Here is a 24,150-nt window from a genome sequence, read left to right on the forward strand (position 1 = left end):
GATCAATTCGTTCTTCGGTTAATATTAATAATAGTCATTATATAGTAATCAATTGAAGAAAAATATGAGAGAAAGAAAATAAAGAGAAAAAGTGGAATAAAAGAAAAAAATGAAGGAAAATAAAAAATAGATTCAAAATTAATAAATTATTTTTATATGTTTCTTCAAACTCATTTCACTTAATTTCCTTTATTATATAAAGATAAAATAATTTTAAAATGTATAAATTTCTAACTAATTTTAATTATATTTAATTTTCTTTAAAAAATTTTATAGTGAAATCAAATATGAAAAAACCATTTTCCTTTACATTTTTTTCTTTTTTTGGTACTTTTCGGAACCAAACATAACCTTAGTAAATTTAGACTAAATCATAGTCTAAAGCTATATTAGTATACAAGAAGTTTACTAATCCCTTCTATGTAAAGAAAAAACAAAAGAAAAGAAAGGAAAAACGCCTGTTTGGACTCTTTTGGGGATATGAAAGCCTGTATCAGTGTTGAGCATGCTTGGCTTGCCAATGGATGGATGTTTACCTGATCTGAGTTTAATGAAATTGAGCGGCCTGATTACATAATAGACTTTTCCAAAGACGTTGAGTGGGTTTAATAGGAAATAGGTGGGAACAAAGCATCAATGCATTAGACTTTTTCAAAGACATTGAATGGGTTTAATAGGAAATAGGTAAGAGCAATGGATTAGACTTTTTCAAAGACGTTGAATGGGTCTAATAGGAAATGTAGGCAGCAACAAAGCATCATTGACTCTTTGAAAGACAGCTGAATGGGTTTAATAGGAAATATGTGTAGGAACAAAGCATCAATGCATATATCTAAATATCTTATATTTTTTGACACCAACGTTTTAAGGAATTGCTCACCATATAACCAAGATTCAACATAGCGGTAAATATGGATATAATTCAATTAATTACAACTAATAAAATTAATTTAGTTTGATATTTTTTTTATTTATAAGATAAATAATATTTATCTTTTTTATTTTTGTTTATGTGAAAAATGATTTAATAAAAAAAATGTTATTAATTTATTAAATAATTATTTATAAAATAAATAATCTTATTTTGTTTTAATTTTAAAATTAATTTTATTATATAAATTTTAAAATTAAAAATATTAATCTTTAATTTCAAATTTTACTGTAAAATGAATAAAATATAAAAAATAAATTAAAATAAAATATCATGATTATAAAAAAACCAATAACAATATTTATGTAAATGCTAAAAAACCAACAAACAATCAAACAATTAATAAAATATCAACCATGATAGAAATTCAATTATTATCATGAATGCAAGAAAACCAATAACCTTATTCATATAAACCATCAACAAAGAATATATATATATATATATATATATATATATCAACCGATAACTTGTATTGATATGTTCAATCTCTAAATAATCAAACGTATTCAAATACTAAATGATAAAAAATCAACTACTATTATGAATAAAAAAAACCTAATACTGTCCATATATATAAACTAATAAACCAATAAACATCCTAACAACTAACAAAATAATAACAATGAATACCAACAAAGCTAAAATCCTAAAATTCAAAATTACTAGATGACAACTTCAATATTAGTAGACGACAAATTAACATATGTCACTAATAAACTAACAACCAATAAAAGTTAGCATGCATCATCAATACAAATAAACCAACAAGCAACAAAAAGAGCAACATGTATCATCAATTTATATTTGATAAAAGATATAAAAGTCATCAATGTATGCCACATACAGATATATAAAAAAATGTCAGAGAAATATCGGTAAGACGAAAAATTATTCAAAATTCATGAAAATATTTGAAAATTTTTCAAAAAAATGATAAAATAAGTAAAAATACATATATTAAAGTTATTTTCTTGGAAAGTGGGAGTTTTAAACCCAAAAGAAACGATGGCGCAGATTGCTTTGGATTAAAAAAAATTATCGAACAAACCATTCGGTAGAATCATACTTATCATAGTATTTCTTTAAAAAATTCTAAAAAATATTCTTATCATATTTAAACTTTTGTAGTTTTTTTCCCCATAATCTTTTCATGTAGAATCATATTCAAAGGAAGATAAAAAGAATTCTTGCCTAATTTTGTTTTCTTTTAATTTTTTTTCCTTTCATTTTTCTTTACTTTTTTTAAAAGGTCTTTATACCTTATTACTTTTTCTTGCCTAGAAAATTTTAAAATGTTTATTTTGATATAATTTTTTAGTTTCTTTCTTTTTTTCTTTTTTTTTAAGTATCCTTTTGAAGAAAAATATGTTTGATTTCTATGCATCTTCTTCTTAAATTAACATTATTTTGAGTTTAATGTTTTTATTTGTATTTATTGTTAGTGCATTAAGCTACTTAGTTTAAGTTGACAATTTTGTTCCATTCATCTTGATTTAGGAGTTTTTATATTATTGTGTCTTACTCTTCATCAAAGATTCAAGGTTGTTGTGTGATCAACTAGGATGACAGGAGTGAGCATAAAGAGGTTCGAGAAAGACTAATTAGGATAAATTATGACATGAAATCAATGTTAGATTTTGAATTGAGTTAAAATTGGTTATAAAACTCCGCATGAGTGCTCAAGTGCTTCTTGGAGTGTTCAAGCACTCTCAAAGCAGTTTTCTTCAAATTCCAATTCCTAATTTATTTTAATTACTTTCATATTTTAAAAATTATTTTTTAGAAAATTTAATATTATGTTCACTAGGGTTTTCTCCTTATGTATAAATAATACCATAAAGGTTTTTCTGTGATACAAATTTTTGTGAAAGAAAATTATTAGCCTTTCTTGTGTCCCAACACTTAATTCTTGGTGATTTTCATTCATTGAGTTTGTGAGAGATATTTGCATCCTCTTAGGAGTTGAAGTAGTCCATTGGGTGCATGTGGCACTACATTAATTGCAGATGTGAAGACTAGTGTAGGCACTTGAGAGTAAGTCTTAAGGATAACATTCGTCAAGTAAATCTGTGTACTTATCTTTCAATAGTGGATTTATGCTCTACGATCTCTGACCTCATGGTTTTACATTCATATAGTCTTTGGAAGACTTTGTGGGTGGTTTTTCATGTAAATCCTTGTCTTCTTATGCGACTAATTTTCTTTATATCATCTTTAATTCTTAAAGAGATATTTTTTTTAAAAAAAATGGGCTAAAAAGAAAGAACTACCTATTCAATGCCTACTTCTCTCCCATGTCCCAAGTATACCATAAACAAGATCCAAACTAGGAAATATTTTAAAAATAAATTTTTTTCAATCTTGTTATATCTAAGTTATTGAACCGCAAAGGGTTTGATCTTCCATAAATAATCCACCATATTTTGATGGCAACAACAATCCACATTGGAAGACCCGTATGGAGTTTTTCTTGATAATGCAAGGAGAATGGGTTTGGAATGTAGTGGAGTTTTGATGGGGGCTGTCATTAAAATTGGATGGTGTTGGAAGATTCAGTGGTGAACTTAAGTCTAAGCAAGAATGACACAAAATAGATAATGAGGATAGTGAAGTGAATGTCTGAGCATTCTATAATTCTTATGAATCTTTGCAAGATAGTCACATGTAAACGTGTTAGAGAAGCCTAAGACACTCTCTCAATCACGCATGAGGGCACTTTGGCTATGAAGTTGTTCAAATTACAAATGCTCACTGTTAAATTTGAAAGCGTAAAAATGAAAGAAGATAAGACCTTTATTGCTTTTTACTCAAAATGAAGTAACATTGTCAAAGTTTTGACCATGGGGAGAAACTCCTTGATTATAATATAGTAAGAAAAATTTTAAGCTCTCTCCCTAAGAGGTTTAAACCCAAGGTTACTACTATGGACATTGATTCATTAAGAGTTGATAAACTCATTTGCTCTTGTTAGATATATGAGATGTCTCTTCCTAATTCACTCAAAGAAAGGAAAAAAGAATTAGCAGTTCCCATAATGAAAAAAAGAAAAATATCTTATCTAAATCAAAAATAGATGTTTTGACTATGATAGACTAGAAAATATGGCTTTTGAATATCCTAGTCCTAGAGATGTGAAAAAGGCTATGCAAGTTACATGAAGTGATACAGAATCAAGTGACAATGAGATCTCAAATCCTAGAAATATCAAGTATGAGCAAAACAAGTGTCTAGCTTTTGTTGCATCTGTTATAAGTCTCATATTGAATCTTCTTCTTATAGTGATTTTGATAAGGATGTTTGTGCATTTGATAATATTATTCTAAAATATCAAAAACTCTTGAATGAATGCATAAATTGAAAACAGAAAGCATGCATATAAATGATAATATGTTGAAATATTTGTGTCGTTTGAATCATTTGAAGATAAGATATCTACCTTAAAGAATGAAGAAGAAAAGTATCTTGAGAAAATTTAAATGTAAATGATAAATATGTTGAAATATTTGTACTACTCGAATCATTCAAAGATGAGAAATCAATCTTAAAGAATGAAGAAGAAAACTATCTTGAGAAAATTCAATTTCTAGAAAATGAACATAAATCTTTGCTTGAAAGAAACAACATTCTTTCCCTATAAATTCAACAACAAAGGAATATATATATATATATATATATATATATATATCAATTCTTTTTTCAGTTAATATTAATAATAGTCAATATATAGCAATCAATGACAATCATTTAGTAAATTTAGACTAAATCATAATCTAAAGCTATATTAGTATACAAGAAATTACACTAATCCCTTTTTATGTAAAGAAAAAATAAAAATAAAAAATAAAAAATAAATAAATAAAGAAAACAAAAACTTCTATTTAGACTCTTTTGGGGATATGAAAGCCTATATTAGTGTTGAGCATGGATGCCAATGCATGGATGGTTACCAAATCTAAATTTAGTGAAATTGAGTTTTAGACTTCAATATGATTACATAATAGACTTTCCCAAAGACATTAAATGGGTTTAATAGGAAATAGGTAGGAACTAAGCATCAATACATACATACATATATAATAATAACAATACATGAAAATAATAATGACAAGAAGCCTATTTGAAGGTTTTTTTTTTCATTTTTTTTAGGAATTGCTCACTATTAGAGCTTGGTGACCTAATTTCCTTTTTGGTCTAACCCGAAAAGTTCGTGATGCAATATATATGGTGAAGAAAAACTTATGGATTTTCCTATTTTATTTATTTTCTCTCTCATATATATATATATATATATCGGATGGTGTATAGGTTTTCAAGGATTTATATAGTAGCTGCTTGATATTCTCTCATTTTATACCAAATTTTGACAAAGTGGATTATTCTTCTTCTCTGCCCGTGGTTTTTCCCATCTAGGGTTTTCCACGTAAATATGTGTGTGTTCTTATTTTTCTTGTTGTCTTCTTGTTTTTCCATAACAAACTGGTATCAGAGCAAGGTTTGATTAGAAAGAGGTTTGATCTTTTCAACAATGGCAATGATGAAATGCGATATTCTGCTTTTGGATTTCAACACCAAATTTTCGCTATGGTAGGTTACGATATGGGTTGTGCTCGTGCAAATGGATTTGGATGATGAATTGTTAAGGTTTGATAAGATGCTCTCGTCATGGACACCAGTGGAAAAGCAACACAAGGATCGAAATACCCTATCTCAAATTCATCTTCATCTATCAAATCAAATTTTACAGGACGTTTTGAAGGAAAATATCGCCGCTACTTTATGGTTAAAGTTGGAGTAGTTGTGAATGACGAAAAGTCTAACCAGCAAGTTGCATTTGAAGCAGTGACTGTATTCTCATCGTATGATAGAAGGTACGTCTTTAGAAGATCACTTAACTGCCTTTAAGGAAATTGTTTCTGATCTAAAGAAGCATGGAGGTTAAGTATGATGAAGAAGATTTAGGGTTGATTTTATTGTATTTGTTGCCCTCTTCATATGCCACTTTCAGAGGTACTATTTTGTATAGTCATGACACTCTTACCCTAAAGGAAGTTTTTGATGCTTTATTTTGTAAGGAGAAGATGAAGCAGCTTGTGGTTAGATCTATGGCTCAAGCAGAGGGCCTTGTTATTCAAGGGAGGACACGAGAGAGGAATTTTGGTGGTGATGCAAGGGGTAGTTCAAAATCTAGTAATAAAGACAAAACCTGCAGGTACTATAAGAAAAAAGGGCATATCAAATCTGAATGTTATAAGTTGTAGAATAAGAATAAGAAAGCAGTTGCAAATCAAAAGGAAAAACAATCAGAAAAATCCAATGAAGCTAGAGTTGCAAAAGATGAGTACATTGATGGAAAATTCCTAGTTATTTTTTATGGTGACTCCAAACCTTGCGAGGATTAGATTCTTGATTCAGGTTGCACATTTCATATGTGTCCTAATCAGGACTAGTTTTCAACATAGGAAACAATGTCCAAAGGTGTTGTGTTGATGGGAAATAATGCAACTTGTTAGGTAGTTGGTATTGGAACAGTTAGAATCAAAATGTTTGATGGGGTTGTCAGGACACTTGGTGATGGGAAACACGTTTCACATGTAAAGAGGAACCTTATCTAGTTGAGTACTCTTGATTCAAAAAAGTACAAGTACACTGGTGAAGGTGGAGTCCTGAAGGTTAGCAAAGGTGTTCTTGTTTTGATGAAAGGGCACAAAAGGTTTGCCAAATTATATGTCTTGCAGGGATCCACAATTACAAGTGATGTAGTTGTTGCTTCTCATTCCTTGTCAAATGGTGATGTTACTAGACTTTGACATATCTATCTTGGGCATATGAGTTAGAATAGGATGGTTAAATTGAGCAAAAGAGGACTTCTTAATTGTTAGAGTATTAGTAAACTAAAGTTCTATGAACCTTCGTTTTTGGGAAATAGAAGAGACTCAAGTTCACAAAAAGCAATCACAACACAAAAGGGACACTCGATTATATACAATCTGACCTCTAGGGACCATCGAGGGTGTATTCTAAGGGAGGTGCTAGTTATATGTTGACTATCTGTGGACCCACATTTTTCACATGCATCCCCACTCAATCAACGAGACTCGCTTTTTATTTGTCAAAAATTAATTTTTAAAAAGAAAAGTCGAAGTCGCCACTTATTTTATTTTTATTTTAAAGGAAAAATAAAACAAGAAATAAAACTCTAAAAAAATGACTCCATAATATTTGGAAAAGTGTGTCTTTGAAAAACCCGAGTCTAGGTCCGGGGATCAGGTTACTTATTGGGAAGGTACCTCTAGGAGGTAGCACCCCTCTAAGCCCTAAAGAGGTCTCTACTGACTAAATTGGGGGAAATGTGGCTATTAATTGATTAATTGAGGATATATAGATAAACAAAGGTGATTTAAAAAATAACATGCCAAACAGGATCAAATTACAATAAAGGAGACTTAGGGTGCATACCTGAATTGCTTCTTAAGCGCCATCAAAATACATTAATGATTAGTTTAGAAAATAAAACACACAACATATATTTTTATCCTAGTCTCTTAATCAAACATGGCAAGCTAAACAAACAATCAAAAAGATATGCTAAACAAGCTAAGAATCGCATACGAAGCAATACATAACGATCATATATAAAGCAATATGTAATTTATGGAATTAAGATACGAAGATAAGAAGCATACCTGAATAGCATGGGTAACTCGTAATGTGCTTCCACAAGACATGAGGGGTTAGATAATAAATAATAAGATAAATCATAGCATGCTTGTTATCTAATTAGCATAGCAAAAATTATCAAAGTATACTAATTCATCAATTATCACATACGTCTTGTATATAATTTCTAAAAAAAATAGATATGATTGTAACAACCAACAAAGGTGGTAGCAAAAATAAGTTTTGAATTTTTTTTTTTTTATGTAGGGGTTTCACCAATTCCCTAATTGATATACACAAATCGAACCTGGAATTATCCCATTTATATGGGACCACAAGCTTGGATTCGTGTCTGATTTAAAACCAAAATTTTTATTAAAAAATCGAGAAAGATCCAAACCGATCGAAAAAATGGTTGCATATTATTTTAAAAAAATGAGATTTTTGATTCTAAGGACTCTAAATGAATTTTTAAAATAGATTTTTATAACGAACATTTTGAGAAAAGTATTTTATTTTAAAGGGAAAGACATTATTCACAAACAAACAATTCGTAGAGATCAAATATAGGCAACCCAAAATAAAACAAAATCACAAAGTAAAATTTTCTCAGTAATCAATAAGACTAATAAAGGTGAGGGTAGAGGCCAATCTTCATGATTTCCCAATGACCTCTAAAAATTAAACTTCACAAAAAAAAAAAAAAAAAAAAAAAAAACTATCAAAGCAATAAATTAAATGACTTTAGATTAAAAAAAATTAGAAGATATTAATCAAGAATTAAAAATGGGGAATTGAACATAGAAGAATAATCAAAGACTAACATAAGATCAATTAAGCTAATTAACTAAAATTTTAGAGAAACATATGAACTAAATTATGATCAATCCAAGAATGAAAATTTATATATTTAAGATAGAAATAATACAACTTAAGATCAATTAAACAAGTTATCTAAAGCTTTGAAAAAACATACAAACTAAAAGTGGATCAACCAAGAAATAAAATTAACAAGTTCAGAATATGAAAATGACATGGAACCAATCAACTTAAACAACTCAAGTCCTAAAAACTCATGTACTAAAAAGATGGATAAAAAATAAGATTAATATTTAAAAACATGTATTCAATCGCATAGGATCAATTAAACTAATAAACTAGAATTCTAAATCCACTTAAACTAGATAACATAAATCAAAACAAGGATAAACAGTTTTAAAAGACATGAGATTAATTACATGGATCAACTAAATTGATAAACTAAAATCCTAAAAAAAACCTAAACTAAATAGATAAATTAAAACAAAACTAAAACAAGGTTAAAAACATGAATTTTATCAATAGAATTTATTAAATTAATGAACTAAGATTATATAAAAAAAATGCAAACCAAACAACTAAATTGCAATTAAACTAAAACAAGATCAGAAGCATAAATTTTATCAATAAAATTAATTAATCTAATAAACTAAACTAGGATTATAAAAATGCATCAACTAAAAAGATGGACAAAACAAAATCAAAACTTGTTTAAAAACATAAAATTTATCTAATAAAATTATTTAACTAATGAATTAAAATTACTAATACATTCAAAGTAAAACATAAACTAAAACTAAACTAATGCGGAATTAAAAAAAATAAACTTTACTTCACAAATTACTTAAACTAAGGAATAAAAGTCACTAACACATTCAAATTAAATCATAAGCTAAAATTAAGTTAATCCGGAATTTAAAAAAAGAAACTTTACTTCACAAATTACTTAAACTAAGGAATAAAAGTCACTAACTCATTTAAATTAAATCATAAACTAAAATTAAGTTAATCCGGAATTAAAAAAAAACTTTACTTCACAAATTACTTAAACTAAGGAATTAAAGTCACTAAAACATTCAAATTAAATCATAAACTAAAATTAAGTTAATCCGGAATTTAAACAAAATAAACTTTACTTCACAAATTACTTAAACTAAGGAATTAAAGTCACTAACACATTTAAATTGAATCATAAACTAAAATTAAGTTAATTCGGAATTTAAAAAAGTAAAATTTACTTCACAAATTACTTGAACTAAGAAATTAAAGTCACTAATACATTCGAATTAAATCATAAACTAAAATTAAGTTAATCTGGAATTTAAAAAAATAAACTTTACTTCACAAATTACTTAAACTAAGGAATAAAAATCACTAACTCATTTAAATTAAATCATAAACCAAAATTAAGTTAATCCAGAATTTTAAAAAATAAATTTTACTTAACAAATTACTTAAACTAAGGAATAAAAATCACTAACTCATTCTAATTAAATCATAAACTAAAATTAAGTTAATCTGGAATTTAAAAAAATAAACTTTACTTCTCAAATTACTTAAACTAAGGAATTAAAGTCACTAACACATTCAAATTAAATCATAAACTAAAATTAAGTTAATCCGGAATTTAAAAAAATAAACTTTACTTCACAAATTACTTAAACTAAGAAATAAAAATCACTAACTCATTTAAATTAAATCATAAACCAAAATTAAGTTAATCCAGAATTTTAAAAAATAAATTTTACTTAACAAATTACTTAAACTAAGGAATAAAAATCACTAACTCATTCTAATTAAATCATAAACTAAAATTAAGTTAATCTGGAATTTAAAAAAATAAACTTTACTTCTCAAATTACTTAAACTAAGGAATAAAAATCACTAACTTATTCGAATTAAATCATAAACTAAAATTAAGTTAATCCGGAATTTTAAAAAATAAATTTTACTTCACAAATTACTTAAACTAAGGAATAAAAGTCACTAACTCATTTAAATTAAATCATAAACTAAAATTAAGTTAATCCGAAATTAAAAAAAAAAAAAACTTTACTTCTCAAATTACTTAAACTAAGGAATAAAATTCACTAACTCGTTTAAATTAAATCATAAACTAAAATTAAGTTAATCCAGAATTTAAAAAAAAAAAAATTTATTTCACAAATTACTTAAACTAAGGAATTAAAGTCACTAACTCATTTAAATTAAATCATAAACTAAAATTAAGTTAATCCGGAATTAAAAAAAAATAAACTTTACTTCACAAAATACTTAAACTAAGGAATTAAAGTCACTAGCACATTCAAATTAAATCATAAACTAAGATTAAGTTTAAAAAAAATAAACTTTACCTCTCGAATTATTTAAACTAAGGGATTAAAGTCACTAACACATTCAAATTAAATCATAAACTAAGATTAAGTTAGAAAAATAAACTTTACCTCTCGAATGATTAAACTAAGGAATAAAAATCATTAACACATTCAAATTAAATCGTAAACTAAAACTAAAAGGTGGATTAGAACTAAACTAATTGAGAATTTTAAAAACAAAATAAACTTTAACACAAAGAATTAATCAAAAACTGATATTTGTTTAAAAGAAATCTAGACTAAATAAGAATATTATATGAAAAACTAACCTGTGAAGTGAAAGAGAAAATCCCCTCTTGGTGACTAGGGTGATAGCCCGGTCTCTGCCTGAAGTCGCTTGCTCTTCTCCAAAGTTCCGCGTGAAAATTCTTTTCGCCTATTCCCCTTCGAAAAAAAAAATCATCATATGCTTGGATTCTCTCCTTTATTTATAAGGTAGCCCATTCCTTATGGAATATCTTATTTCCATTTTTTCCTACGTGCGTGTGGATATGGGAAGTCCATTATGTGTGGCTCACTTGGAGATTTCCCCAATGAGGCAGTCGTATCTTGCTTGGTAAGTGATCAAATCCCCTTTAATCTTCTTTCCATATGGTCCCGGATGTGCCTCAACCGTGATCTGCCCACTTTCTATATGTAGCCCGGATTCTTTCTTCAAGCAAATCATATGCAGCCCGTATTCCTTCTTAAAATCGTGATCTGCCCACTTTCTATATGCAGCCCAGATTCCTTCTTAAAGCAAATCATATGCAGCCCGGATTCGTTCTTAAAGCCGTGATTTGCCCACTTTCTATATGCAGCCCGGATTCCTTCCAAGTTTCCCTATTTGGTCGTGATCTCCCTATTTGACCGTGATCTCCTCTCCTTGATGGCTCCAAGTCTCATGCAAAATTAAAAATAAGTTGAAATAAGAAATCATGTAATTGGAAATAGAATAAAATCAAATAGAAAATCAAATCACATTGCCACAAAAATCCAAAATGTCAATTCATGGAATTAAAGAATAAATGAATAAGTGAGTAAATAAACAAATAAATTGATAAGGGTATAAAAATAAATATCAGACGTATGCGATTAGAAAAATCAAGAAATTAAAGTAATGCAACAGATTATAATAATTTAAATGTCAAACTCAAACCCTCAAAAATAAAAAATAAAAATTCATTTTATGCAATAAATAGTCAAGCCAATACTCATCCTATCTCGGAAAATGAAGTAACCAAAATCAAGAATACACCTAAGTGGGCTATGCCAAAAGAAGTGTCTAAGTGACCTATTCTAAAAGATTGTCTAAGTAACCTAGGGTGAATGTGTGCAATCTCAAAGGTGCCAAGTGCATTTGAATTGGCCTAAGGTGATGCCTAATGGGCTAGGTGTATCTAAATGGGTCTAGGGTACCTAACTGGGCCTAACTCTAAATTAAGGTTACCAAGAGTCACAACGGGGTTAGATAAATCCCTCAACCAAAGTCTCCGAGGTGACTAAAAAAAGATAAGTAGTATGAGTAGCTATGGGCCACCAAGGAACTACTATAAAGTATCGAACAAGTATCTAATAGGACATGTGATAGAAGGACAAAATTGAAGGTCTACACTATCATTGATGATTTTTACAGAAAAGTTTGGGTGTTCTTCTTGAAGTAAAAAAGTGATGTGCTAGCTATATTCAAAGAGTGGAAGATTATGATTGAGAAGCAAACAGGGAAGCAGGTAAAAAGTCTTCGCACTGATGAGTTTTGTTCTGATAAGTTTAATGCTCTATGCAAGTCAGAAGGAATTGTGAGACATCATACAATTCGTCATACTTCACAACAAAACGGTGTGGCAGAGTGAAGGAATAGGACTTTGATCGAGAAAGTACATTGTATACTCTCCAATGTAGGTTTACTTAAGTCTTTTTGGGTTGAAGCTGCCTCTACAACTTGTTTTCTCATTAATCGTTCTCCCTCAACTGCTATTGACAAAATGACTCCATAAGAGTTATGGCCTGGTATTCCTGGTAGTTATTCTAATTTGAAGATATTTGGATGTCCTGCCTATGCTCATGTTCATAATGGAAAATTGAAACCTAGATCTATAAAGTGTGTCTTCCTTAGCTATAAGTCTGGTGTTAAAGGCTATAAGCTATGGTGTCCAAAAACTAAGAAAGTCATAATCAGTAGAGATGTTATTCTTAATGAAACTGTTATGCTTCGTGACTCATCTTCTAGAAATTCTTGTGATAAAAAGCAACATAAATCAAGCACACAGGTGGAGTTTGAGATTGGGTTAGCATCCATACCAGAGTCTACATCTTAGTCTAGTTCAGAGATGAAAAATGGTGGTGGTGCTGCTCCCTTACCACCACCACCACCACTACAGTATTCTATTGCTAAAGACAGGCCTAGAAGAGATATTAAACCTTCATAGAGGTATGCTAAGGCTGATTTGGTTGATTATGCCTTAAATGTGGTTGAAGATATTGATTCCAATGCAAAACCTTCTACCTACTTAGAGACAATTAATTGTGATGATTCTGGTAGATGGATGATTGTCATGTAGGAGGAAATGGAGTCACTTCATAAGAATGACACATGAGACTTCGTGAGACTACCTAAATGTAAAAAGACTATTCGTTGCAAATGGGTGTTCAAGAGGAAAAAAGGAATACTAAGAGTTGAATAAGTCAGGGATAAGGCAAGATTAGTTGCAAAGGACTATAGTCAGATTCTAGGCATAGACTTCACTGATGTGTTTTCTCCATTTGTAAAGCATAGTTTGATTTGAGCTTCTCTTGGTATTGTGACCACGCATGATTTTGAGCTTGACCAATTGGATGTGAAGACAACATTCTTACATGGAGAACTTGATGAGGAAATCTACATGCAACAACCTAAGGGTTTTATAGTTTCAGGAAAGGAAGACTATGTGTGTTTGTTGAAAAAATATCTCTATGGCCTGAAACGGTCACCTAGACAGTGTGGTATAACATGTTTGACCCATTTATGACCACTCATGATTCTAAAAGAAGCAGTTATAACAGTTGTGTCTACTTTAAGAAGAGTGATGATGGGTCATTTGTATATCTACTCTTATATGTTGATGATATATTAATAACAACCAAGGATAAAGAAGAGATAAGAAAGGTAAAAGTCCAACTCAATAAGGAGTTTGAGATGAAAGACTTAGGAGCGACAAAGAAAATACTTGGAATGGAAATTCTAAGAGATAGAAAGGCAGGTAAATTATACCTAATTCAGAAAGGGTACATTTAGAAAGTTCTTCATAGGTTCAATATGCAGAATGCAAAAACTGTTAATACTCCGTTAACAGCTCATTTAAGACTTTCATCTACTTTATCTCCACAATCTGATGATGATGTTGCTTATATGTCACAAGTTCCATATTCTAGTGTAGTGGGGTCTCTCATGTATGCTATGGTTTGTTCATGTCTAGATTTATCATATGCAATTAGTAGATACATGGAAAATCTTGGTAAAGAACATCGAAAAATAGTTCTGTGGATTTTCAAATACTTATGTGGCACTACTAATGTTTGTTTGCATTTTGGGAGAACTAGAGATGGAGTCCTTGGGTATGTTGATTCTAATTTTGATAGTGATCTTGATAATAAAAAAAAAAAAAAAAAAGATCTCTTACAGGGTATGTTTTTATTGTTGGTGGTTGTGCTATTAGTTGGAAAGCTACTTTGCATACTACAATTGTTTTGTCTACTAATGAGACCGAGTACATGACTATTACATAGACTTGTAAGAAAGCTATTTGGTTAAAAGGGCTATTTAGTGAACTTAGTGACAACTTCCAGATTACCGCAATTTTTTATGATTATCAGAGTGCTATTTTCCTCACAAAAGGCCAAATGTTTCATTAGAGGACAAAGCACATTGATATGCGGTATCATTTTGTGTGTGATATCGTTGCTCGTGGGGATATTGTTGTGGCCAAAGTTAGCATTCATGATAATCCTGCTGATATGATGACGAAGATACTCTTTGTAGCCAAGTTTGAACATTGCTTGAATTTGGTTAGTATTCGTTGTTAAGTTGTCCTCTAGGGTTTATGGAAGAGGTGAAGAGTTTTTTTTGAAGATTGGAGTTTGTTTTTTCATTCCTTACATTGGAATTTGTGCCAAGGTGGAGATTGCTAGAGCTTGGTGACCCGATTTCCTTTGTGGTCCAACTCGAAAAGTTTGCGATGCAATATATATGGTGAAGAAAAAATGATGGATTTTCGTGCTATATTTATTTTTTTCTCTCCCATATATATATATATATATATATATATATATATATATATATATGGGATGGTATATAGGTTTTCAGTGATTTATATAGTACCTGCTTGATACTCTCTTATTTTGTATCAATTTTTGACATAGTGGATTATTCTTCTCCTCTACTCATGATTTTTACCATTTAGGGTTTTCCATGTAAATCTGTGTGTGTTCTTGTTTTTCTTGTTACCTATTCTCGTTTTTCCATAACACTCACCATGGCAAAAAATAAATAAATAAGCTATCCCCATCATTTGCAATGTTAAAATATCACAACGACTAATAAAAAGTTATACTGTTGATTATGGTACTTAAATATCCATTTTCCATGCCTGTTTTTCAATTAAAATACTTAACTAGTCTTATGATCCATTACAAAGGTCAATTTCATCCATAAAATAATATTCCTTCAGTCTTTTCTATTATTCATGTCATAATATTTTACTTACTATTTTGATTAAAAAAATTTAATTATTTTAACTTTTTTTTTTTTTTTTACAATTTGTCATTTCAAGTTTAATATTTAAATCAAAGGAAGTCTCGGAGAAGTTATGCTTGACTAACCAACCCACCATTTGTAATGTATTTTTTCTTTTGTTATTAATTTTGTCTTACCAATATACTTACGATATTTCTTTAAGTTATAGAGTGGGAGAATTAGAAAGGTTATTTACCACCATCAAAGCCATTCAAGTAGGCTATTTTTTGTATTACACTTTTAATTTCAAATTTTCTCTTTCTTTCTAGTTTTCCATTTTATGATTTGCTTTGATGAAAATTTTGTTTAATTTTTGTACCTTTTTTTGTCTTATTGTAATTTTTGGAGTCTTAAATTATGTTAATTCACATACTTATCATAGTATTTCTTTAAAAAATTTAAAATAATATCCTTATCATATATATATGTTTTTAATTTTTTTCGAGAGTTTTTCATGCAAAATCATATTCAAAGAAAGATAAAAAAAAAAATTCTTGTCTAATTTTGTTTTCTTTTTCTTCTTTTTTTCCTTTCAATTTTCTTTACATTTTTTAAAATGTCTTTATACTTTTATTACTTTTCAAATGTTTATTTTGATAAAAAAATTTAGTTTCTATTTTTTATTTTTTAAGTATGCTTTGGGAAAAAACAATGTTTGATTTCTATGTATCTTCTTCTTAAATTAACATTATTTTGAGTTATATGTTTTTATTCGTATTTATTATTAGTGTATTAAGCTATTTAGTTTAAGTAGACAATTTTGTTTCATTGATCTTGATTTAGGAGTTTTTATATTATTGTGTTTTACTCTCCATCAAAGATTCAAGGTTTGGTTCAGAAAAAAGAGGAAAAATTGAATCCCAATTTTGTGCTCCTATTCATCATTAGTTGGGTAGTTGATCGAATGATCATATGTGAGGTCAATAAAATGCATAGGATGAGTGTGTCATCAAGCAATATGTGTGAGGAATACCCCTCATCCTTGGCAAAGTGAAATGGTTGAGCATGTTTTTGAAAATCAGTTGAATTCCTTCAGTCAAGGAAGGTAGTTAATCGAATGATCATATATGAGGTCAATAAAATGCATAGATGAGTGTCATCAAGCAATGTGTGTGAGGAATGTTCCTCATCCTTGGCAAAGGGAAATGGTCGAGAGAGTTTTTGAAAATCAGTTGAATTTCTTCATTCAAGGAAGGTAGTTGATTGAATGATCATATACAAGGTCAATAAAATGCATAGGATGAGTGTTATCAAGCAATGTGTGTGAGGAATGTCTCCCATCCTTGGCAAAGGGAAATGGTCAACCTAGTTTTTGAAAATCAGTTGAATTCCTTCATTCAAGAATGGTAGCTTTATACACCATTGTACAATTAGTACATTTACATTATACACTAAGTGTAAATACCTTGCACATTTACACAAATTCCATAGACCTAAAATGCAATGTGTGCATATGGATGGGTTAACCATATTTCCATTGTCATGTCTTAGGGAAAAAGGGAAAAATTGAACCCAATCCATGTTCCTATTCATCATTAGTGGGGTGGGTAATTGAATGAACATGTATGAGGTTAAAAAAATGCATGGGATGAGTGTGTCATCAAACAATGTGTGTGAGGAATGTCCCCTATCCTTGGAAAAGGGAAATGGTCGGCAAGTTTTTGAAAATAAGTTGAATTCCTTCAAGGAAGGCGATCTTGTACACCATTGCACAATTAGTACATTTACCTTGTACACTTGCATAAATTCCATATACCTAGTAGTGAATGTGTACATATGGGTGGGTTAATCATATTTCCATTTAGTTGGTTAAAAAAAAAGGGGATACATTGATAGTATTTGAATTTTCATGTGTAAGTTAAATAAATTGTATAAGATGGGTGCATAATAAAGGAATGTGTGGCATGAGAGTGTACAATCCTTTGATGACAAGAAAAAAAGTGGTTTAGAATCGATTGAAATTCTGCATAAAGGACAAGCTTGTACGCCTTTTGTACAATTAGTACATTTACCTTGTATAATTAGTATAACATTCTTGTACAGTGGTGCAAATTTCATACACATACCCTTGACAACCTTGTACAACCCTTATCCAATTAATTCAAATGTTTTGTATAGTTAGTACAAATGTCTTGTACATTAATGAAAATATAAATAAGTACTATATGAAATGTTTGTTAATATGTGTAAACAATATTTCATGTGATTTGGTGTGAAAAAAAAAGATAAGAAAAATGAAAACAACCACGAAAACCATTAAAAATATTTTGTGACTTACGTGCACACATGTTAATTTCATTTCTTTTACATTTGCTCATAATATACAAGGAATTTGAACTAAGTGCACAAGATATGTATAAGGCACCATATATTGAACTATTTTATTTTTTTCTTCATTTATATTGTTTGTATTTCATCCAAACCCACTTCAAGTAAATATGATGAAAATTAATTTGATATGTGTGCAAGTGTGTAAACAATGTTACAACTAGTTTGATATATAAATAAATAAACAAGAAAAATGAAGATAAAGTAAGATAATACATTATTTATAATATTTTTTATTCAATTTTAAACTTCTTTTATAAAAAATGAATTTTGTAATAAAATTTAATTTAAAAAAAAAATCAAAACACTTCTTTTGAATTAAATCCTTTTATTGTTAAATCCTTGATACAATAAAATCAAAATTATAAAATATCTATTTTAATTGATTTATAAAATTCACATTTAATAAATTTATTTTAATAATTTTATAACTTTTATTTCATATTTATTCATTTTATAAAATAAAGATTTTTGTTATTAAATAATTTTATTGTGAAATTTATCTTTTTAAAATTAAATTTTTTGTCCTTAGTTCTTTCATGTAATAAATAAATATTTTAAATAAAAAAATTATTTTAATTTATGTATGAGAATTACACTAAATCAAAATAATTTTTAAATTGAGTTACATTGAAATTATTATTATTTTTATTTTTAGTTATCTAATATAATAAAAGTAGAATTCAAAATAAACTCAACTTTCTTAGCTCATAAGAATTAATTTTTATTAACTGATTGATAAAAAACTAATTAAAATTATTATTCTATATTTTTTAATAATTTGATATAAAATAAAAGAGAAGATGAAATTAAATAATACATTATTTTTATTTATTATAAATTATATATTTTAATAATATAAAATATCATTACTTAGTCTCCCATTACTAAATTGTTATCCTCCAAAATTTAATATAAATACAATTTTATTTAGTTGTCGATGGAAAAAAAGCCTCCAACAAAAACTTACAGCAAGTTTTTATCCTGTACACCCTAAATCAAATATCACAATTAAATATATAAATCCAAGGGTCAAAAATCTAACTTTGGTACACCACATGGGATCATAAAATGGACGTTGGGCCCATTATCAACAAGTGGATTCTCTTCAGCACAATTCTCCCTTTTTTCTGCCCATCTCTCTTTTGAGTTGGTAAGGCCCAAATGGCTGACACCACACCTACTCCCACCAGGATGCAGCGACAGACACTCGCTTTTAGAGATGCCAATCACCACACTATCCCGTGACAAGCCTCCATATTGGCTTCCACAACTCTCATCATCTACTTCTTTCTCTTTAGTACCCACTATCAAGAGGGACTCCACATATAGCTACCACCCACCTCCCCTCTCTCTTCTCTTCTTCTTCCTTCTTCTTTTTCTTTGTTCTTTTTTATTCTCTCCTCCTCTTCCTCATCTCCTCGACAGTCCTCTCATAATCACACTCTTTTTCTCTTTTCCTTTTCCTTTTCTTTCTTCTTCCTCCTCCGTCTCCAACAGCATTCACGACCACCTTTATCACTATTATTGTCGCCACTGTCCCCTCCTCCATGTGACTACCATCACTAAGACCCACACTTCCATTACCGCTACTTCCACACAACTCCGCAATCACCCATTCTTCGGGCTACTCTTGTCCGGATTCGTCGTTGTCCACACACTGTTGCACCACTCCATTACCACCGTCAGTCACCACTGACATCCACAACATTGCCATCACCACTCTCGTTGGCACCTGCCTTTCCTCTCCATCCATGGTTTCCTTCTCCATGACATTGTCAAGAGACGTAGGGTAAGTTTCCTTACAGTACATGTTTTCTTATATGGCCTTAAGACTTATTTGCATATTGTGGCCTGGTTTTTACCATTGATGCGGATTCTAGGCTTCATTAGAATTGGATTTCAATTATTCAATTGATTTATTGATTTGGGTTTGCTCAAAAATTGCATTATTTTGGGCTTGGACTTAGAGTTGGGCTTTGAGCTTGATTTGTTTTGCGCTTTTCATTTGGCTTAGGGGCATGACTTCATTTTAATTGGGTTTTGAATTATTGTTTTTTGAGTTGGGCTTAATATTGGAGTTTGTTTATGGGCTATTTGACTTTGTGGCCTTCAATAGTTCAACTCTACATAGGCTTTGTGCTTGATTTCCATTATTATTTGGGCTTTTCATAATGATATAAATGTATATAAAACTTAAACCATTTTTTACAAAATCAATTTTTTTTTCCTAAAATTGAAACCATTTTTTCTTAAAAATAAAACCTATATCATTTTTCTAAAAAAATAAAAATGAAATCATATTTCTTAAGAAAAATAATAAAGCTAAAACCGCTATTCTTAATAATAAAACTGAATTCATTTTCCTTAATAATAAATATAAGAACTTTTTTCTAACAATAATAAATTGGAATCATTTTTTTGTAAATATAAATTAAACCTTTTTGTTTTAAGTAAATTGGAACCGTTGATTTCAATAAAAATCGATTTCATTACTTAATAAAAAAAATATAAAAATCATTTTTAATTGAAAAGTTTCTCAATAAAACTGAATTTTGAAACTTTTTTTACAAACCAAATCAAACTTTTAAAATAAAATTGTAAAAGATATTTTCTTGTAAATAAAATCGATTTGGAATACATTTTCTTAAATAAAATTATAAAAATCAAATTTTTAATTAGTTTAATAAACTAATTTGTACATTTCTCTTCTTCATTATTTTATATATTTTGTTATATGTTGTTATTATATCATTGCATATATTTTTCTTTTCCTTTGATCATTTCTTCCGTATTCATTAATTAATTAATTGAATATCCAAGTTCACTCTACTCGTATATTAGAGATTATAGGTTTACAAGGTTAAGGGAATGCTATAACTATTATTCTCGTTCCTTCTCGATGGTTAATCTGACTTTGAATCCGTTTTTATCTCATAAAACATGTTTTCTCGAATGAGGAGTCATACTAATTCTTTCTTATTAATTTATTTTCCAATTCAAGAATAAATAAAATAAGTGGCAAATGCAAAAACTCAACCAGTTTTTAAAATAAAATAATGTTTTTTCCATAGAGTTCAAAGTGTTGTCTTTGAGCGGGGATGTATCAATTCACATTGTGAAGAAAATGTAGGTCCACATATTGGTCTTATTTTTAAAATTATTTAATATTTTATATCAAAAAGAAAATGATTAAATTAAAAACTTAAAATGAGGATATAAAAAAATTAAATTTAACTAAAATTAATTAAAAACTTATATATTTTTAAATTATTTAATCTATATATAGTAAAAGAAAATGAGTGAAAAAACTTTAAACGTGGATATCAAAAGATTACATTAATTTTAAATCTTTATTTTTATTGTTATTCACATTTTTTCTTCTATCTAATTTTTCCTCAAGTTTTCCTGGCCAGTTCTCATAAGCCTTTTTATTTTTAAAGCATCTATCACTATGTAAAATATTATTGATTATTCTGAATGAAATGAGCCACAGTCTAACCAGTGAACTGACCGGATCAAACTAATTTTTGACGCGACATTTTAAAATATGACTTTGTCGTCTTTGCCGACGATTTGACAATCATTTGGCAAACGAGGACTGAGTAAGGATTTGGAAAACTGCAGCAACTACAAGCGTATATTTAATTAGAAGACAATGGGCATGACTCCGTACTCAACCATGGATGCTTACAACCATGGTTTTAAAAACCGGACCGGACCGATCGGTTTGACCGATTTGACCGCCGACCAATCATGGTTCTAGTTCGGTCTGGTCAATTGGACTGGAAATATGTTAAACCGGAATCAGATCGGTGGAACTGGGGGTCCGATCGGCGAACCGGATGGTTCCATTATTATTATTTTTTTTAAAATTTTTACAGTGATCTACACTGAAGATGAAGAAGCTACCGCCCCTAACGCGCCACGACACTGATGCTAGCTCCCATTGGCAGTTCCCTCCCCCCTCCCCCCGGCCGTTACACCGCTGCAACCATCCCCTTCTTCTTCCCCATCGTTGCAACCATCGCCCATCGCCCATTGCCCTCCCAACAAAACCCCCTCCCGGCACCGCAAACCCTCAATGAATGAAAGTACAGTTCAAAGCGACCTAAACACAAGTAAAAGAAAAGCAAGAATTTTTTTGCTTATTTTTGGCAGATACCTCTATGATTTGCCAGTAATATTCATAAGAGAGAGAGAGAGAGAGAGGGAGGGAGAAGGGGGGGGGGGGGTTGGGGAGGTGGGTGGTTTACACTACAAGGAAAAAGGTATATGGTGACATTTATAATGAGTCACCATAAACATAGGGTGTCACTACAACATAGCGTCACCTTCTCCACTGACACCATAGAGGGTACCAATTGGTGACGTATTTGGAAGTGACACCAAAGTAGATAAATGGTGACCCATTCGGAAGTGACACCATATATTTCTAGTGATGATAAGGTGTCGCATTAAATGCATCATCTTTGAGTTATGATGTCATATTAAATGCATCACCTTTGAGTAATGGTGTCACATCATTGTAAATTATTGTGGAAGATAAGATTGCTTTTAGTTATAGATTTTTGTAATGCTTATGAATTAATAAGTAAGATTAACCTATTTATATTTTGTCCATAAATATAACAATCATATTATATTTAACTCATTTTTCTGTAATGTTTCTGGAATAACTCATAATACATTGATCATCTAATAATATTTGTATATCAAATGTTCACAAAAAGATAGTACATCCAACATATCAAACCCATCAAAACTATAAAAAAAAAAAAAAAAAAAAAAAAAGTGAATACATACCAAAACATGATTTAGAAATGTTAAAGATCCCAAGATTCATGTATACCTCCATTCCATAAGCATAAAACCGGTTAACTATAAAATGACATAAAAGTCCCATCTAAAAATCTAAATTTCTCATTACCAATTAAAGTAACATTTATGTCTTATAACGTATGACATAAGAGTTGCATTTAAAAACCCAAAATCTTGTTGCCTTCTTCTTTCTTTTTTTTCTCCATTCCACCATCCCAAAAGTGTATACCTGCATTTCATAGTTTAATAAGTTTTATAGATTTTTATTGAAGAAAATAAACATGGATCGATGTTATCATAAATGAACAAATCTAAGAACTATTTTTTTTTCTTTTTTTTTTTCAAATAGAAACATTATTCAAAGAACCTATGGAAAAATTCATGTAGGAGCTAAAGGACTCACCATGCATGGTGATCATGATGCATCAACATGATTCATGATTAGTTGTAGCACAAAAGTAGCCCATTCTCCTCTAATTTCATCGAATTCTACTTGAGAATATGTTTTTTTATCACCAAACTGAAATCAAATAAGAAAATAACATTAAAATGCATAACATTTGGAAGCCTAAAACTATGTACAATTCAGTAAATTTGTAATACCTTTGAAGCAATAATTGTAGGATCAAAAATTATCTCTTTTATGAATCTCATAACAAAGTAGCCACATTCGAACCCTCCTTCTTGTCTTGGACACTAATCGATCAATTATAAAATAACATTAGTACTCATATATATAAATGGTGCAAATGCATAAGCTAATGTGTAAAGAAAATTTTTTGGATGTCACCTGCACTAGTTGCCAAGATGGCTCCCTCTTAGATGTTTTCTTTGCAGATATTCGAAGAGCCCTATGTAAATAAGTTCAATGGGTACATTTTTAAATTAGGTAAATGTTATATGTTTTAACATATATATAAATAATAAAAAAAATGTGTTTGAGATGAATGTATTTTTAAAAAAAAAGAAAAATAATATTATGAAAAATAATAGGAAGAACTTACATGTTTACGATATCCTTTAAGTCCTCACATGGTTTGTGATGCATAGGGTCAAGATAGTGAACTATCATTTTCCTTGGCTCAATCACTACCAAGACCCAATGAAAGCTAAAACATTAAAAACAAAAGTAGCATCTAATTAGAAATATAAATCAATCATAAAACCTCAAATTAAAGTATAATATTTGTCACTTACTTAGGGTTGTAAGGTATGAAAACATATTTAGCATCTTGGCACTCCATTAAGCGTTTTGACAACAATTGTGCTCTTTTCTCTGTTTGAGGAGTACTAAGGCCTGCTCGTGATATTGTAAAAGGATTAACAAATATAAATTGTGACTCCTTTTTGGCAATATGTAGTTGATCATGCATGTGCCTATTATTGTATCAAAACACCAAAAGAAAATTATCATTAGTCATATCCAATTTCATTCAACATGGGCAACTCATATTAAAAAAATAAAA

The 24,150-nt window shown here is 29.3% G+C and overlaps 1 long non-coding RNA gene across 3 annotated transcripts; it reads right to left on the minus strand.

Annotated features, from left to right (window-relative positions):
• Nucleotides 1-22,770: 22,770 nt before the first annotated feature.
• LOC132253538 (uncharacterized) lies at nt 22,771-23,854 on the minus strand. 3 transcript variants are annotated; one of them, XR_009465369.1, is made up of 4 exons: nt 23,689-23,854; nt 23,288-23,535; nt 23,088-23,204; nt 22,771-22,913 (listed from the first exon to the last, which is right to left on the minus strand). It is a non-coding gene; the product is annotated as an uncharacterized LOC132253538 (long non-coding RNA). The 3 variants fall into 3 exon arrangements; XR_009465370.1 differs by lacking the exon at nt 23,689-23,854 and having other exon boundaries at nt 23,288-23,380; nt 23,475-23,561; XR_009465368.1 differs by lacking the exon at nt 23,689-23,854 and having other exon boundaries at nt 23,288-23,561.
• Nucleotides 23,855-24,150: the final 296 nt, after the last annotated feature.

Source organism: Vitis vinifera, chromosome 3 (assembly GCF_030704535.1).
Source record: "Vitis vinifera cultivar Pinot Noir 40024 chromosome 3, ASM3070453v1".
Taxonomy (NCBI): Eukaryota; Viridiplantae; Streptophyta; class Magnoliopsida; order Vitales; family Vitaceae; genus Vitis; species Vitis vinifera.